At 39.3% G+C, this 19,194-nt stretch overlaps 1 protein-coding gene and 1 non-coding gene across 4 annotated transcripts in view; one reads left to right on the top strand and one right to left on the bottom strand.

Moving 5' to 3' along the window:
* Positions 1 to 19,194, bottom strand: part of WDFY3 (WD repeat and FYVE domain containing 3) — a 332,829-nt gene that overhangs the window by 250,656 nt on the left and 62,979 nt on the right. For all 3 annotated transcript variants that reach the window (XM_058296171.2, XM_058296161.2, XM_058296178.2), the window contains one exon: positions 2,073 to 2,172. The gene's annotated coding sequence lies outside the window, so the exon portion shown is untranslated. The remainder of the gene's footprint in view (positions 1 to 2,072; positions 2,173 to 19,194) is intronic.
* LOC111758957 (small nucleolar RNA U13) lies at positions 15,702 to 15,804 on the top strand. Its single transcript, XR_002793072.1, has one exon. It is a non-coding gene; the product is annotated as a small nucleolar RNA U13 (small nucleolar RNA).

Raw genomic sequence — 19,194 nt, 5'->3', positions numbered from 1 at the left:
TTCAAAGACATAAATTCTGTTTGGGTTGATAAAGGCTTTCTACTTTGGTTTCTGCCTTCAATAATAGCCAAAAACGTCTTGAAATTACCATATAAATGATTTGCATGTAAAGTATCCCTCTGAATCATCTGAAGATACTTTATTTATTTATTTTTTTTAAAGATTTATTTATTTATTTAATTCCCCCCCCCTCCCCTGGTTGTCTGTTCTTGGTGTCTATTTGCTGCGTCTTGTTTCTTTGTCCGCTACTGTTGTCGCAGCGGCACGAGAAGTGTGGGCGGCACCATTCCTGGGCAGGCTGCTCTTTCTTTTCACGCTGGGCGGCTTTCCTCACGGGCGCACTCCTTGCGCGTGGGGCTCCCCCACGCGGGGGACACCCTTGCGTGGCAGGGCACTCCTTGCGCGCATCAGCACTGCGCATGGCCAGCTCCACACGGGTCAAGGAGGCACGGGGTTTGAACCGCGGACCTCCCATATGGTAGACGGACGCCCTAACCACTGGGCCAAAGTCCGTTTCCCTGAAGATACTTTAGAAATATCATCTCTTTTAAATAGGTAAGCACTTTCCTCAATCTCAGTTATATAACTAATTTAGTAAACCCTTTCCTCATGAATGTAAAATTCAGATTAGTCCTTACAAAATTACCCAAAGCACTTAATTAGTGAGGTCAAAAGATTATAAAAGGGAAGCAGATTTGGCCCAATGGATAGGGCATCTGCCTACCACACGGGAGGTCAAGGGTTCAAATCCAGGGCCTCCTGACTCATGTGATGAGCTGGCCCATGCGCAGTGCTGATGCGTACAAAGAGTACCATGCCATGCAGGGATGTCCCCCACATAGGGAAGCCCCGTGCTCAAGGAGTACGCCCCATAAGTAGAGCTGCCCAGCGCAAAAAAAGTACAGTCTGGAATGGCGCCGCACACATGGAGAGCTGACACAGCTAGATGGCACAACAAAAAGAGACATGGATTCCAGGTGCCACTGACAAGAATACAAGTGAACACAAAAGAATATGCAGTGAATGGACACAGAGAGCAGACAACTAGGGGGAGGTGGGGAAGGGGAGATAAATATAAATAAATAAATAAATAAATAAATCTTTTTTAAAAAGAAGAAAGGATTATAGAGCAAGAGTATAAAAAATTATGTATTAACTTTTATTTTCTTGTTCATTTAGTACTACATCCAGGTAATTTGTTAGGTGCTAGTGATAGATAAATAGAACATGTTCAAACTTCTTGGGGCTCACCGTTAAGGTAAAAGATATAACAGAAGCAAAGTGACAAGTACTGTAATAAAAATAGTAAATATGTGAACAAGATGCTATGGGAACATAGAGGAAAAAGCATTTAGCTCTCAGTAGAGTGGGTGACATCTGAAGTAAGCCTTGGAATCTGAACAGGAGTTCATTAGGCTAATAATGGGCAAGATCTTTAGTGTATAAAAAAGAGAAAGCATGCTGTGAATGAGAAAAAGCTGGATACAAGACTTGGAAAGGAAATGCAGACAAGGGTAGATCATAAAAGGTCTTACATGCTAGGCTAAGAATCAACTCCTTTTGAGCAAGAGAGTTAACATGTATTGACAAAATATTCTAAACGTGTAAAGTGTGGAATGGATATATTTTAATGATCTTCCAGTGATAAAGGCAGTGTCAGTGGGGTAGGGGCTGGGAAAAAGTCATATGGGAGAATATGAGAAATGTCACCAACAGAGTACTAACAATCTGGGAATTAGATATCTTTGAAGATAAAGGAAAGGGAAGGAATGGGAAGAGTTGAAGAGGACAAAGATTTCCAGCTTGGGTTACTTGGAGAATAGCACTACCATTACTCAAGTTAGGAAATAAAGGGGTAAGAATTAGACGGGTAGATAGAAAAAGACAAATTTGGGCAGGGTGAAATGAAAGGGAGGTGAGAAAATGTAAAGCAAAGTAAGTACTCAGGATTTGTATTCAGGAGAAGAAAAAGATATATGAACTGAAATAACATATCCAAAATAATAAGTTATCCAAATAATACACCAAATAATAGGCAAATACAATCACCTATTTTTTCCTCATACACTGACCTTTAGGGCATTCCTTGGATAACAGGTTCTGAGTGTGGGAGCACAAAAAGGCCCATTCCCTTGATGGTATTTTACTCAAGACTTGAAATCTGGGCTCCAACTAGAAAGAAGAAAAAGATTATGAATTAGTCTTCAATTTAGAATAGTTTACTTAATACAAGTAACCCAGCTCTACTAATTAGCCCATACAGAAGGGATTTTCAACCTGGTTTTACATTAGAATAATGTAAAACCAGGAAGCTTTAAAAACAAAAATGCTGATGCCTAAGACCCACCCCATCCAAACCAGAATCTATGGGGCTGGAGCTCAACCACGGATTTTAAAGGATCCCCAGTTGATTTTAAAATGCATCCAGGGAAGCAGACTTGGCCCAGTGGTTAGGGCGTCCGTCTACCACATGGGAGGTCGCGATTCAAACCCCCCGCCTCCTTGACCCGTATGGAGTTGGCCCATGCGCAGTGCGCGCAAGGAGTGCCCTGCCATGCAGGGGTGTCCCCCCGCGTAGGGGAGCCCCATGCACAACGAGTGCGCCCAGTAAGGAGAGCCACCCAGCGCGAAAGAAAGTGCAGCCTGCCCAAGAATGGCGCCGCCCACACGGAGAGCTGACACAAGATGATGCAACAAAAAGAAACACAGATTCCTGGTGCTGCTGATAAGGATAGAAGCGGTCACAGAAGAACACACAGCGAATGGACAGAGAGAACAGACAACTGGGGGTGGGGGGTAAAGGGAAAGAAATAGATTTTTGAAAAAATAATAAATAAAGGAAATTCTTTGGGTTAAGGTGGCTCTAAAGCCTCAGAATATTCCTAATGCAGGACAAAGTAACAGTGGAGATCCCACAGTGCAGCACTCATTAGACCCCACAGTGCAGCACTCAATAGGTACTCACTTCACATTCTCTGAACAAGCCTACTAGCCCAGGTCAAACTAGCTCTGGATACAGCACTATGGAGAAACAGGATCAAGTCCTAGAAACTCCTTTATATCTTTCCCAATGACAAGAGAGTTATATACTTCCCCAATGACGAGAGTTACATATATATTTATGTATGTAAATACATTAAGTATAAAAATATAACCAAAATTATATTTAAGTCCTAATAACTCACAAATATAACCACTATGGCTTGGCTACAAAAAAAAATCAGAAGTGAAATGAACAAATTAAATTTCCAACAAGTGACACTCAGAATACCTCTTTTTGTAAGGATTTTACTCTCAGAAGTAAAAGAGCTTAAGCTTGTGTTATCCAATATGACAGCCAAAAGTGGTTATTTAGACTTAAAATTAATTTAAATTATTATTTTTTTATTCAGTTCCTCAGCAACAGTAATAACATCTGAAGTGTTCAACAGCCATGTGTGGCTAATGGCAATGGTACTGGACTGCCTGAATGGAAAGCATTTCTGTCATCACAGAAAGCTGGGTTGGATAATGCTGGCTTAGAAGTAAATAAACCCTTCTAATTGCAAGACAATTTTATGGGTATTCATATATGCTAGGAAATGGTCTGTGACTTTTATGTGACTCTCACAGGTGAACATCTATAATTCACTCGACAATGTCTAAGCCCCCAGAAGACAGGAAAGAGCTTATTGCCCAAATAGTTACCTCTTTAAAAGACCATATAACATCAACTGCAGCACATCCCACACACAGTCTCAGTCTATCAACCATCACATCCAGACTACTGGAACTACTTTTAGTACAAAATGTTCTTCCCACTCCCCTGGGGCTTTTCTGTGGTTTCTTTTCTTTTTTTCTTCAAGAAAGAAAAACTAATCTTTAGTCATAAACAGAAACAGATATATCCCCTTTGCTTTATTTCCCCTATCACCTATCCAACTTCATTAACTATTAGAATTATCCAAGATGCTTTGCCTCCCTCTAACCCCAAATTCTTGCTTCCCTTGCAATGGGAAAACAATTGTGGAAATAACTAACTAATCTATAGAAGTATCAAAATGCATAGAGCCATACATCAAAAAGACATCCACTTTGCTAGGCAGCCCCATGGACTGGACATAGCAGTGATGAAAACAGTGACACTGGCCCCAATCAGGATGGTAGAGTGAGATGCTCCAGGGCTCTGTATGCCCACAGAAGCTTTGAACAACAAACACAACTGACAGAAACATCTTTCTCAAAGCTCTGGAAAAAGTTAAAGGATTACCAAAGCAAGAAAAAGGTAAATTAAAAATGACAGGATTTCATGGCACCACTGCTATTCCTTCCTCCATTCCCTTACCGGCTCAGTGGAGAGCTGGCCTGCACTCTCAGTACAGGTTCCTGGTCCCAGTTCTAGAGGGACCAAGTAACCCTTGTGCACATACTGAGAGCATGTATATCTGTGCCAATGTGATGGTGACAGCGTGAAGGACTGAACCAGGAAACCTGTTGCAGGCTCACCATCCCAAAACTTGCCCTGGATGTTGAGGCAGTGCACAGAGCTCCCCTATGAACTCTAGGGGGAGAAGAGTCAAATCATAGCTCCCTGGGACAAAGGAGTGCCAACTGTAAGACACACAGTACAATACTGGGGATCATGAGAAAAGTTTCCTAGGGAAATGAGGGCATTCAAATAAATGTAAGCAGGACAATTCCTAGGACAACATGTGACATGCACAGGACAAGACACAAGCAGAAAAGACCAGGGAGTTCCTATGCTGTTCCTCAGGCTATTCTCTAAAGTCATGGTAAGATTAAGCTCTGAAGGAGGGCCCTCCCAAAGGCCAGTCTACAAAGACTGAGAAAGGAGTCTTCTTTCTTTTCTTTTTCTTTTTTTGTCAGCTCATGTCATTCTATGGCATCTATGTCATAACACTAGCTGGATACAAGCTTAAGAAACAGAGAGATGCCTCAGAATCTAAATTACAGAGAAAACAGATTAAAATACCAAAATGTCCAGGTTGCAACAAAAGTTTAAAAACATAAAAAGAAATAGGAAGCAATGGCACATAGAAAGGAAAAGATTGAAATATTAGAAATAATTAACAAGGATGACCAGCCAGACACAGGACAGGACAAGACAAGACAAGACAGGACAGGAGAGGACAGGACAAGACAAGACAAGACAGGACAACAGAAAAGGAGAAAAGAAAAGAAGTCTTTCATATGCTCAAAGAGCTAAAGGAAAACATGGACAGAGAACTAAAGTACATCAGAAATATGACAGAGGAATCCAAAGATATTGAAATTATGAAAAAGAACAAAACAGAGCTGAAGACCACATTAACAGAAATTAAAAATTCCCTAGTGGGGTACCGCAGCAGATTGGTTTAGGTGGAAAAATCAGTACTTGAAGAAAACACAATTAAAATCCTTCAGGATGAGGAGCACAAAGGAAAAAGAATAAACAAAAATGAACAGAGGAGCATGGATGTGGCTCAAGCAATAGAGTGCCTGCCTTCCACATGGGAGGTCTGGGTTCAGTTCCCAATGCCTCCTAAAAACAAAGACAAACAACAAGCAAAAAAATTGAAAAAGCCAGCTCAGTAGGGGTCCCCGGTTCTGGTACATTAAAAAAAAAAGTGAACGGAGCATGAGGAACCATATACCAAGTATACCAATATATACTTTGTAGAAGTAAAAGAGGGAAAAGAGAGAAAGGGGCAGAGAGAATATTCAAAGAAAAATTGATTGAAAACTTCCAAAATTTAATGAGACATATACATATGAGAAGCTCAACAAACTTCAAACAAGTTAACCCCAAATAAACAAACACTATGACATATTATAATCAAATGGTCAGAAGCCAAATATAAAAAGAAAATTCTGAAAGCCATGAGAGAGAGGCAATGTGCCATGTACAAAGGAGCCACAATAAGATTAAATGGAGGACTTCCAGGAAGATGGCAGATTTGAAAGGCACAGGACTCTTGTCTCTCAGAAAAATAGCCAGAGGACAAAAAGTAACTGCCTGGAAAAAATGCTCTAGGGCTCAGGACACCAGAAGAAGGCTGGACACCACCCAGCAAAGAGAGGGGCACAGGAAAAGAATCTCAATGTTAAGACCTTACATAGAAGCTGCAGCTGAAGCCACTGACAGCCTAAGAGCAGGCTCAGTTACCCTTGCTACCAACCTGGACTGGTTGCTAAGGAGACTGAATGGAGTGGAATTGATTCTTTCCTGGGAAAATGGAGGGGACTGCCAGCAAAGCATGGAGGACTCTGAGAAACTGAATTGTGAGGTTCTTAGCCTCCAGGCAGGATCATCTGTCAAAATGAACTGGTCCTCAATACAGGGTATACACCACAACCAGGCTTTGAACTGAGAGGCTGGCCAAAGAGCACCTTCTGCTGGATGACCGAGGAAGTACATGTGAAGTAATTAAAAGTAAATAAGTAAGAGAGGCTTTTTCTGGCCTTCACAGCCTCCCTCCCCAAAGACCTTGGAAGCAGGTCTGCAACCTAGTGGGTCTAGGGCCCAGATTTGAGCAAACAAAAGGGGCAATCCTAAAGACCCAGAACAGAGTGAACCAAGAATCAAAGAAGAGCAGTAACACACAGCCTCCCATCCTAAATCCCTACAAAAGAGAGAGAAATTGAGTATTTAAATAAACTCACCACAATAATCAGATGCTGAGACATAAGCAAAAAATTTTAAGTCATACTAAGAAAATGGAAGAAATGGTCCAAGCAAAGAAATATATCAAAAGGCCAGATGAGACCCAGGATTTGAGGCAACTAATCAAAATTCACACAAATTTCCAAAATCAAAGAACTGAAAGAGAATATGGTTAAAGGGATAAAGGACATCAAGAAGACACTTAGCAAGCACAAAGAAGAATTTGAAATCCTGAACAGAAAAATAACAGCTGATGGGAATGAAAAACATAATTGGTGAGATAAAGAACACAACAGCAGATTCAAAATGATAGTAGAAAGAATTAAGTGAAACAGAAGACAGAACAGCTAAAATTGAAGAGTGACAAGAATGGAAAAAAATTGAACAGGGGCTCAGGGAGTTGAATGATAGCATGAAATGAAACAACATAGATGTCATGGAATTTCCAGAAGGAGAAGAGAAGGAAAAAGGGCAGAAAGAGTATCTGAGGAAATAATAGCTGAAAACTTCCCAACTCACACAAAAGAAATGCATTTACGTTGTCCAAGAAGTACAGCATATCCCTATCAGAATAAATCTGAATAGACCTACTCCAAGATGCATACTGCTAAGAATGTCAAATGTCAAAGGGAAAATTCTGAGAGCAGCAATGAGGAAGCAAGCCATGCCACAGAAGGGACGCCCAGTAAGACTTTGTGTGGCTTTCTCATCAGAAACCATGGAGTTGAGAAGACAGTGGTATGATACAATTAGGATACTGAAAGAAAAAAAACCACCAGTGAAGAATTCTTTATCCAGCAAAACCGTCCTTCAAATATGAATGTGAATTTAAAATATTCACAAATAAACAGAAACTAAGAGAGCAATCCACCTTTGCAGGAAGTATTAAAGAGAGCCTTATAGCACAAAAGAAAAAGACAGGAGAGAGAGACTTGCAGGAGAGTTAAGAAGGCAAAAATAACAGAAAGGATAACCAAAAGAGCAAAAGGACAGACACAAATAAGATATGATATATGAAAATTAAATAATAAAACGGTGGAAGTAAATAATACATTTATAGTTATAATGCATTATTACTACCCCATCAAAAGATACAGGCTGAAAGAATGGATAAAAAAAACATGAGCCATCATATCCTGCCTAAGATCATGTATATTAATCAAAAGAAAGCTTAAAAATGTAACATGGAACTTTATAGTATAGTTGAACTGGATGTAAAATATGAATATAGGTAAAATTGCATATATAAGACTTCTGTTTTTTCTTTGAAAGTGAATAAATGTCATATATGTTAATGTTGCAAGCTGTTAACATCAGGCAAAAAAAAAAATTATGCTAAGTGACAGTAACCAGATGCAAAGTACTGCATATTGTATGATTCCATTTATACAAAATGTAAATATAAATCAATTTATAAAGATGGAATTAGATTCATGGTTATATAGGGCTGAGGAAGAATAGAGGGTTTGCGAAGTGACTGCTAAAGGGTATGGAGTTTTACTTTTTGGAATAATGAAATTGCTCTAAAGTTTTTTGTGGTAATGAATGCACAGCACTATGATTATACCAAAAACCACTGATTGTACACTTTGGATAGATTGTATGCTATGTGAACATATCTCAAACAAACTACTTTTAAAAAAATTAAATGCTGCCTTCTCACTAGAAGCCATGGAGGCAAGAAAGCAATTACAAAGAATTCTATATCTGACAAAACCGTCTTTCCAAAAAAAAAAAAATTTAAACTTCCAAAACAAAAACAAAAAAATGAGGGTGAGATTAAGGCATTCTTAGATAAACAAAAGCTGAAAGAGTTGCCACTACCATATTCACCTTACAAGAAATGCTACAGGGAGTTCTGCAGGTTGAAAGGAAAGGATACTAGACAATAGATTGAAGACTTACGAAGAAAAAAGGATATCTGGGAAAAGGGTAACAACATGGATAAATATGGATTCCAGTGTATTTTATTTTTGGTTTGTAACTCTACTTTCTACTTCCTACAGGATCTAAAGGACAAGTGCACAGAGATGATAAATCAATGGTTTGGGACTCACAATATATAAATATGTAATATGTGGGAAGCAGCTGTAGCTCAATCAGCAGGGCTCCCGTCTACCATATGGGAGGCCCTGGGTTTGCATCCCAGGGCCGCCTCATGAAGGCAGGCTCGCCCACACGCCGCAAAGAGCCACCGGCCCAAATGCACCGCAGAGTGCCGCCCGGCCCGCAAACGCCATGGAAAGCCAACTCGGCAAGGTGATGCAACAAAAAGAGAGACAAGTGGAAAAAAAAAAAAAAGGGCACAGAAGAGCGCACAGTGAATGGACACAGAGAGCAGACAACAAGCAAGCCACAAGGGGGGTTGGGAAATAAAATAAATACAGACAAGGGCAGCAGACTTGGCCCAGTGGTTAGGGCGTCCGCCTACCACATGGGAGGTCCGTGGTTCAAACCCCGGGCCTCCTTGACCCGTGTGGAGCTGGCCCACGCGCAGTGCTGATGCGTGCAAGGAGTGCCCTGGCACGCAGGGGTGTCCCCCGCGTAGAGGAGCCCCACACGCAAGGAGTGTGCCCCATAAGGAGAGCCGCACAGCGTGAAAGAAAATGCATCCTGCCCAGGAATGGCGCCGCCCACATGGAGAGCTAACACAACAAGATAACGCAACAAAAAGTAACACAGATTCCCGTGCCGCTGGTAACAACAGAAGCAGACAAAGACGCAGCAAACAGACACAGAGAACAGACAACCGGGGGGGGGGGGGGGGGAGGAAGGGGAGAGAAATAAATAAATAAATCTTAAAAAAAAAAATACAGACACACAGAAGAATGCACAATGAATGGACACAGAGAGCAGACAGCAAATAAGGGGGAGGGGGTGTTAAAATTTTCTAAAAATAAATAATGTGTGATAAGAACTCCATAAAAGTGGAAGAGTAGATGGGTACAAAATCATAGCTGTGAAGCAGGCTAGTAAAATAAGGAATTAATAAACAGATCTGGAACCTGGCAAAGAGTCCACATGGACATCAGTAACCCACAGGATGGCTGCTGGAAGACTCCCGCCCCCAAGATTCTGCTATCCAGAATCAAAGACTTCTTCTGGAAGCAAAGAAAAGCCCTGGATATTCCCCAAGGGCTTTATCATTGGATCCTCACTGGGGGATTGATGGGTGGGGTGACCAATCAAAACAGCAAACAGCTGAAACCTCTCCCCCATCATTAGCAAAGGGGTGGAATAATTAATAGTTTATAAAGCAGACTTCGAGGCTTAAGAGCTCTCTCGCCCTGCTCTCTTGCCTCTGGACCCATTCCTGCCCTCTGCATGCCACTCTCACCATTCTTCCTCTGCCATGTGGCCATGCAAGTAAAACCTGGGCATCTATAACCTATAAAGGGGAACTGTAGTTTATAAATCAACCCTCTTTTTTTTTTTTTTTTAAAGATTTATTTTTATTTATTTAATTCCCCTCCCCTCCCCCGTTGTCTGTTTTCTGTGTCTTTTTGCTGCGTCTTGTTTCTTTGTCCACTTCTGTTGTCGTCAGCGGCACAGGAAGTGTGGGCGGCGCCATTCCTCGGCAGGCTGCTCCCTCCTTCGCGCTGGGCGGCTCTCCTTATGGGTGCACTCCTTGCGCGTGGGCCTCCCCTACGCGGGGGACACCCCTGTGTAGCACGGCACTCCTTGCGCGCATCAGCACTGCACATGGGCCAGCTCCACACGGGTCAAGGAGGCCCGGGGCTTGAACCACGGGCCTCCCATGTGGTAGACGGACGCCCTAACCACTGGGCCAAAGTCCGTTTCCCTAAATCAACCCTCTTTATCCCTTTTCAGCCCCTTCCTCTCTACCTAGGATCCCTGATATGTTCATTTCTCCCATTTCTCGTCCCTCCCTACCTGAATAAATTGCTGGCCTAACTCACCCAAAGTGCTCTTGAAATTCATTTCTGCAACAGAGTCAGAGAACCTAAACGAAATCTGGTAACAGTTGTATATACTGATGAAGTTAAGTTGGTATCAAGGAAAATGAGATTTATGTTGATTTAAATTTAAGCCCCATATTACCAAACATTAGAGAATATGCAAACTTACAGAGACAAAGTAGAATAGAGGTTCGCAGGGTAAGGAAATGGGAGTTAATTAACAATGGGTATATGGTTTCTGTTCGGGGTGATGATAAAGTTCTGGTAATGGACAATGGTAAGGGTATTGCAACTTTGTGAATATGATTAATCCCACTGAATTAGGTATATGTGGGCACGGCTGAAATGAGGAAGTTTATATTGGATATACGTGTCTGCAATTTAAAGAAAAAGAAAGAGCAGTTAAAGAGACAATGACAATTAACTGCAATCCGTGATCCTAGCTGGGATCTAATAATGGAGGAGAAAAAGCTCAAACGGACATTACTGACTTACATGAAAAAACTGTAATACAGAGTATAAGCTTTATATTACCGTTAAATTTCTTGACAATTGCACTTAAGTGAATACCTTGTTCTTAGGAAATATACATGAAGTGTACATTTGCTTCTTGAACATGTGTTCTAGAAGCTAGATATGTAAATTCTACTCTCAAATGTTCAGAAAATAGATTAGATAAATAGACAGATGATAGATAGATATAATCAATAGATGGACAGATCGCTAGAATAATATGGCCAATATGGCAAAATGTTAAAATTGGTGACCTGGGTATTGAGGCGGAGGGTGAAAGTATGTTGGAGGTTTCTATATGGGATTTATATTATTTTTGCAACTCTCCTATAAGTTTGAAAATAAGTTTCTTTTTTAGAAATAAAAAAAGATCAATTTTACTGCATAGTAATGTAAAAAATAAAAATGTGAAAGCAGTATGGGAGCCAGTGTAGTTCAAGTGGTTGAGCACTGGCATACCACATACAAGGTCCAGGTTCAATCTCTGGCCCCAGTACCTTGAAAGGAAAAAAAAAAAAAGAAAGAAAGGAAAGGAAAGCAGAATGGTAGTGTGTGTGTATATATATACACACACACACATATATGAAGCATTCTCTAAAAATTCAGGGCAAAATATTTGAGAATTTGCAAAGGAGGATCTGATCAAAAGTCTGGGTCACTATAATTTTGTGTTTTATCCCTGCTTTTATCTTGATTCAAAATAGGACACTAAATCAATAACCCATCTCAGTATTTCTCTGTGATTTTTCTGTACAGTTTGACAGAAGATATCTGAGGGTACATATAAAGTTCTGAATTCAGTATTTTTCCTGTCAAATATGACAGACTACATACAGAAATAGTGCAATTCAAGTTAACTCTGAATTTCTCCATTCTATTCTCTGAATTAGCCCATAAATATAAAGGTATGTTTTTTTATCATAGATGTCAGCCCTTTTATATGCTTGAGTTATCCCACTCTGCTTTCAGAGCTCTCATATCTCCAGGCTATAAAGAATACCTGGCATCTTATACCTTATACACACCAAATGATTCCACCAAATAGGTTTTAGGTCCCTAAATGGTCTGTAACTTTCTTTAAGGCATCCAGACCTATAGTCTGTAAACTAACCACCTCCAAGAATTAATCAAAAGGATAAATCTGATAAGTGAAAATATTTTCAGAGAAAAAACAAGAAGCAGAAGTATTGTATGGAGCTTTCACATGATCCACAATAAAAATAACTTATAAATTAGCTACATATTTTGTAAATCTAATAAAATAAGTTTAAAAACCTCTAACCTGAAAAACTGGAAGATTAAGATCTCTGTACCAGCAAGAATATTCAGACAAATTGCTTCCATTGTGTTTAATTAATAGGCTAAGTCTCAAAGTAAAATTTGGAAGTTAAAGAACTCAGGAGTGACCACTAATCTTCTATAAATCATTTGCATTGACTTCAAAGAAATGAAATTCTTTTAATGGGCAAAATAAAATGTTTAATATGAAAGTTCGTCAAGTCTCTAGGTTTTCAAATGTACACTTATAAACCAAAGTTAGTGGTAATAGTCTGATGATGTTATCTCATAATCTGTAACAAATGTTCCATAACCATGTAATGTATTGGTGGAGGGTGTTGTACAGGAATTCTGCATTTGCATGACTCTAAGTTCACTTCTCTAAAATATATATATATTTTTAATGATACAAAAAAAGTCTTTAGATTTTCATGGTGTTTTTAAACTATCAGCAAATTCTTTGACACTCCTTCCTTTAAGAAATAGGGTCTAACTCCCTTCTCCTTGAATGGGGACCCTCTTCTAGTAAATAGATTGTGGGGAAGTGATATTATGTGATTTTCAAGACTAGGTCATAAAAAGGGTTCAAATTATAGCTCTTCCATTTATACTAATTGCTCTCATTCAGGTTAGAATTAGAGATACCTATTCAAAGCATTTTACTTGCTGCCAACACAATTAGGAGTTTAAGTAGCAGTGTCTTACCAACTGTTAGTGTCCTCAAAGTCTCCCAGAAGGTATGTATTGTTAACTTTAAAGACAAAAGATGTTAATTATGTTGTTCATGAACAAAAGTCACACACTGCTGAAATTAAACCATATGACCAAGAATATAAAGACTTTTAGAAAAAACTCTTGATTGATTCAACCTAGTAGTTATAACAAGGAAATGAACGTAAGCATGGTATTACTGAAGAGGCATTTTCTTCTCATCAAAAACTAAAATAAATTTATATCTCACAAGTTATGGTATCCTATAGTATAGAATTTAACCTTGCCCAAAAAGAGGTCTGGCCTTTGCCCTAGGCATCAGGGAAGTAATCTAAGCCCTTGGAATGCCATGCCTGATAGAAATGCCCTTGTTAGCTTGGGAGTCTTGGGCCAGCTGATAGTAACCATGTGATTTAGGTGGGAACCCCTAGCCACACCAACTATGTGATTTAGAGTGGGGGCACTGAGCCACCCAACAATGTGATTTAGGATAGAGCTTTGGATATTGGCTGGACATCCAGGATGGCTGAGGATTAAGATCTGCCAGTCAGCATGCCTACACAATGGAGCCCCAGTCAAAACTCTGGACCTCTGAACATCAAGACTCAGATAAGTTTCCCTGGTTGGCAACCAATATTAGGACAGGAACACTGTCAAGGCTCCATAAGCAAGGACAACTGGAACCTCTGCGTTTGGTATCCTCCTGGACTCTGTCCTACATATGTACTTCTCTCTTGGCTGATTTTTACCTATATTCTCTCCCTATAATAAACCATAAATGTTAATAATAACAGCTTTCAGTGAATTCTGTGAATCTTACCAGTAAATTACCAAATTTGGAGGGAACTCTCTGAATTCACAATTGTTGTCAGAAGTGAAGGTAGTCAGAAGTGGGGCCTCTTCCTTCTAACCTAGCAGTTATCTAAAAGCTTTCTTAGCATTCTCTATGAGAAAGATCACCAGGAGGAAGTGAGAATGAGGAAATGATATAAAATAAAATTATGGCTCACTGAAACCTTAAGAATGATTCATAGATGTTAGGATATACTGTATACCAGTCAACATATTTTTCAGTGAGCAATAGATCACTTTCTCAAAATGAGAAGAAAACAGGTCTTACAGAAAGGAGAATGATTGCAAAATTGGCACTTTGAGATGAAAAGACAAATTTCTATTCATTTAATTAATCTTCCCTGAGCCAGATACTAGACAGTTATCATGAGGTAAATACTGAGAATTCTTTAAATACGTCCATGATTTTAAAAGAGGAGAAAATATCCTTTATTATGAGTTCCTTTTATTTTTATCATTTTAAATGGCAAATGATTCTGACTTATTAATAATGTAAATATTTCTAAATACCACCTATATTATGCTTGAAATTATATTTTTATTTTATTACACAAGTAGAGCCAGGCAAGTTCTACACACTCACTTAATTCTCACAGTAACCATATGAGATAAGGACTATTATCCACATTTTACAGATAGGAATTGAGGCACAGAGAAGTTAGGTAACTAGTCAGGATCACAAGGCTAATAAGTGATGGAGACTATATTTAACCAGGCTGTTCTGCTTCAGAATTAGTGCCCTTAATGATTTGATTATACTATCTTTCATATTCAACTTCATTATTACCTCTCATATTCAAAGAAGTACTGAACCTTAAAAAGTACAAAGCACCTACGTAGGAATAAAAATCCAATACCACTAATCTTAACATTATCATTAATCATAGCAGGTAATCAAATATATAGTCAACTTTCCAGGACCAGCCCTGACAATCAAGGCAGAGGATCAAATTAAAATAAACAAACTATTATCCTCAGTTAATGTATAAAAACTTGTGACTCATTAATTTGTTAATAGTTTTTCACTGATCCTAGCTCCTCTACTAAGTAACAAACAAACTACAAACTGACAAATCATTTGCTAGGGGAAGAAGCAAACTTGAACCAAAGATCACCCACATGGAGAAAGAAAAAATTTCTAGTGCATCCTGAACATAGATGTGATGAACCTGAGCTACGCATAGAAGGATGAAAGAGATCAAGCAAATGATGGGAACAAACAATATTTTAAGTTTGGAATACATGGACAACAGCTCAAAAAAGATCTAGAAGGATTTTGGGGAGAGTATGTTTTGGAAGGGATTTGATTATTTTATATTCTGTACTAGGGATTGGCAAACTATAGCACATATGCCAAATTTGGCCCACTACCTGTTTTTGTAAATAAAGTTTTATTGGAACAAAGCAATGCTCATTTATTGTATATAGCTGTTTTTGTGCTACAACACAGAATTGACTAGCTGCCAGAGAAACCATTACACCCACAAAGTCTGATAAATTTACTTCCTGGCCATTACAGAAAATGTTTTCCAACCACTATGTTATACCTAACAATGATTAAAGAACAAATGGAAAACCATGATGTGCCTTTAAAAATTCATCCTCATTTGCCATATACAATTGAGAATTCTATATTAGTAATTATGAAGACTTTATACATATAAGAATATTTTTTCTGATAATACTGTTTTAATTCATTCCTTCTTTTCTTTCATAATTTAAGAAATCATGAAACAAAACAACTATGTTCTTATCACTTTTAGCAGCTAAAGAAGCTACGGCTGATCCTTTTGTGGTTCATAAGCATGATGAATGGATTCACACATTTGTGTGAGATGTGCCTCCTTCAAACCCTGTTAGGATGTCTGCACATTATCCTTTCAGCTAAGGCTCAAAGAGGTGAAATTCAATTCAGACAGTTGGTAAATGTCCTACTTGATTCAATCAAAAAGTGGCAGAGTGCATATACCACAATGCTGCCAAAATAAAAAAAACAAAAACAAAACAAATGTGGCCCATTCATTGGAACTCTAAAAGCTGGAGTTTCCAGGGCTGTTCCCTCCCTAGAAAGGATTTCATCCATCCCAGGGCTTTAAATATTTCTGTATATTTCCTCCCAAATCTCTTGAGCTCCAGACTGCATAACTGAAACAAAAATAATAAAAAACAAAATAAATAAGATGGCATAACTGATGGCCATGTGACTTGCAGACATCTCAAAATTAACATGACCCAAAATAAACTCTTGATTTCCACTCTCACTGGCCTCAGATCTCATTTAAAGATATTACCATTCACCCAACTGCTGAAGCCAAAAATCTGGGTACCTTCCCTGTTTTCCCTTGCCTTTAGTCTCTTCATATTATGTCCTGTTGGCTCTACCTACAAACCAGATCTCCAATCCATCCACTTCTCTCCCATCACTCTAGTTCAAGCTGTCGTGCCATCATCTTTCACGTGGCCTAGTATAATGTCCTTACTATTTTCCTACTTTCTCTCTTTTGCAGAGTGCTTCCTCTGTTTGTTTTTGGTTAACACATAAATACTCAACTTTTCTGCTTAAAATCTTTCAATGACTTTAAGTATGTGTTGAATAAAACTCATACTCCTTATCTTAGTCCTTTAAATTCCTTCTACCTCTCAAATCTCATTCCGCTCTTTCCCTGGACATTTCCAGACATCCTTTCAACTACGCATGCACCAACTGTTCACACAGCAGGGCCTCCCACCCCTGTAAGCACCTAGCAGGGCTGACTCCCACAGTTCTCAGCTTTAACGTCACCTCCCCTGACAAGGCTGTTCTGACAGTGTAGAAGTATCCCTGCTTTCCCACAATTTTCAATCACTGACCTTCATCATTCCCTCCATACAAGGCAGTCACCACTAGGGGTAAAATATCCATTTATATATTTACTAACTATTTCTCTACCACATCATGAGTTCCAAATGGATTTAAAAAATCCTGTTTGCTCACCAATATCTACCCAGCACCTAATAATATGCCTGGCACATATCAGGGACTCAAGTATTTTATGGATGAGTTAATTATATATAGTAAACTAAGTAGACTACTTTTTGCACTACTAATTTAAACTGCGTTAAAACTCCAAATTTAAGACTATTTATGACTTTCTCTTTAAAAAGTATAAGAATAGAACTCATAGATAGATGTATGTTTCTAATTTAAAGACCTATGATAAGCCTCAAAAATGTGACTTCTGTGTCACAATCATTTTATAGGCAATATAGAACTTAAGAGATGACTTTATTTTATTTTCAGAATAAAAAGATGAAATAAAAAGAATGAAAGAGCTACAATAAAATTATGATTATTTAGATAATCAGCTTAATATTATAATTATATGCAATCTGGTTATTTCGTAGCATCAAAAGCAAGTCAAATATTTTAATAAGAGCATAATTTTTTAAAAATTTATTTCCACATGGAAAATGTATTTTTTTAAAAAAGGAAAATGACCTATTTTGGCTAGGTCTAAGGAAGAATCATAAATTAATTCTTCCATTCTGTGGGAGTTATAAAATGTATCCACAAATTCTTTAATCTTCCTCCCTTCAAAAGTGGATCCTAATTACTCTCCTTTTAACTGAGGGTCATACTCAGTGGTGTGACTTATAAGTAGGGGTCATAAAGAGCAATAGGGGGAAGCAGACTTGGCCCAGTGGTAAGGGCGTCCGTCTACCACACAGGAGGTCCACGGTTCAAACCCCGGGCCTCCTTTACCCGTGTGGAGTTGGCCCAGGTGCAGCACTGATGTGCGCAAGGAGTGCCCTCCCACGCAAGGCTTGCGCCCCGTAAGGAGAGCCGCCCAGCGCGAAAGAAAGTTCAGTCTGCCAAGAATGGCACGGCACACGCGGAGAGCTGGCACAAGATGATGCAACAAAAAGAAACAAGGAGTCCCATGCTGCTGACAACAACAGAAGCGGACAAAGAAGAACACACAGCAAACAGACACAGAGAACAGACAACTGGGGCAGGGGGAAGGGGAGAGAAATAAATAAATAAATCTTAAAAAAAAAGAGAGAGAGCAATAGGTATAAGCTAAAGTGCACTCTAGTTTATACATACACGTTATGTGTTGTGTAAATTTAGGGCACTGACCTACAAGCAAATTCATTAATTCACCTGACAAATACTCATTTCCAGTTCAGAAGCAGTGTGGACTCATGGAGCAGGCACAGGTCACAGCTGACTCCAGCTTTCAATACAAAAGCCATCACTAGCTCAGTATTTTTTTATTTCTCTCCCCTTCCCCCTTCCCCCCCCAACCCGGTTGTCTGCTCTCTGTGTCCATTCACATGTATTCTTCTGTGTGCCCTTGTATTATCCAGCGGCACTGGGAAACTGCATCTCTTTTTCGTTGCATCATCTTTCTGCGCCAGCTCTCCGTGTGTGCGGCGCCACTCCTGGGCAGGCTGCACTTTTTTCGCGGAAGGCTGCTCTCCTTGCAGGGCACACTCCTTGCACATGGGGCTCCCCTACATAGGGGACAATCCTGTGTGGCATGGCACTCCTTGCGTGCATCAGCACTGCGCATGGGCCAACGCATCATACGGGTCAGGAGGCCCTGGGTTTGAACCCTGGACATCCTATGTGGTAGGCAGACACTCTATCAGTTGAGCCAAGTCTGCTTCCAGTAATTTTTTTAAAACAAATGTACTTATATTGGTGGTTCTATAAAGAGAGCTCCTTTCAACATTAGGGACTGGGAGCAGTCTATGGGATAAAAATGAGTGTTTTCTCACAGGAAAACATGTCAGGAAAATAACGAACACCTTCTACCCTTGTTTTAGATTTTTGAAACACTTATTTTAAACCAAATTTTAATTCCTCTGTCCAAAATAAGTGTTAAGGTCACCTGTTTTTCCACACGAGATAGGTGGGCTGCCTATTTCATACTAAACTCGGAATGATCTGATTAGGATACTCTACCACTTAATCCGTGAAAGTTTGGCGTTGCCCAGCAACTCATTAGCTTGGAAAAAGTCATCCTTCACCCACAAAAATGAAGAAAAACAAAGTCAGTGAAAGATAATATTTACAGTTTCAGGAGTAAATTTATATGTGGTTCTTGCTGAGTACTTAGATGGCTTTAAATGCAGCGACTTGCTTAAAAACAAATGAACAATTTACTTTCCCAAAAAGTTACTACTTGACTTTTCAAGTTGTTGAGAAACATGCATTTGATATTATTTTTTTCTTTTTTTTCATTTCTCCCCCTCCCTCCATCGTCTGCTCTCTGTGTCCATTTGCTGTGT

The sequence above is a fragment of the Dasypus novemcinctus genome, chromosome 1 (assembly GCF_030445035.2).
Source record: "Dasypus novemcinctus isolate mDasNov1 chromosome 1, mDasNov1.1.hap2, whole genome shotgun sequence".
Classification (NCBI taxonomy): Eukaryota; Metazoa; Chordata; class Mammalia; order Cingulata; family Dasypodidae; genus Dasypus; species Dasypus novemcinctus.
This window is presented reverse-complemented; position numbering and strand designations above follow the sequence as displayed.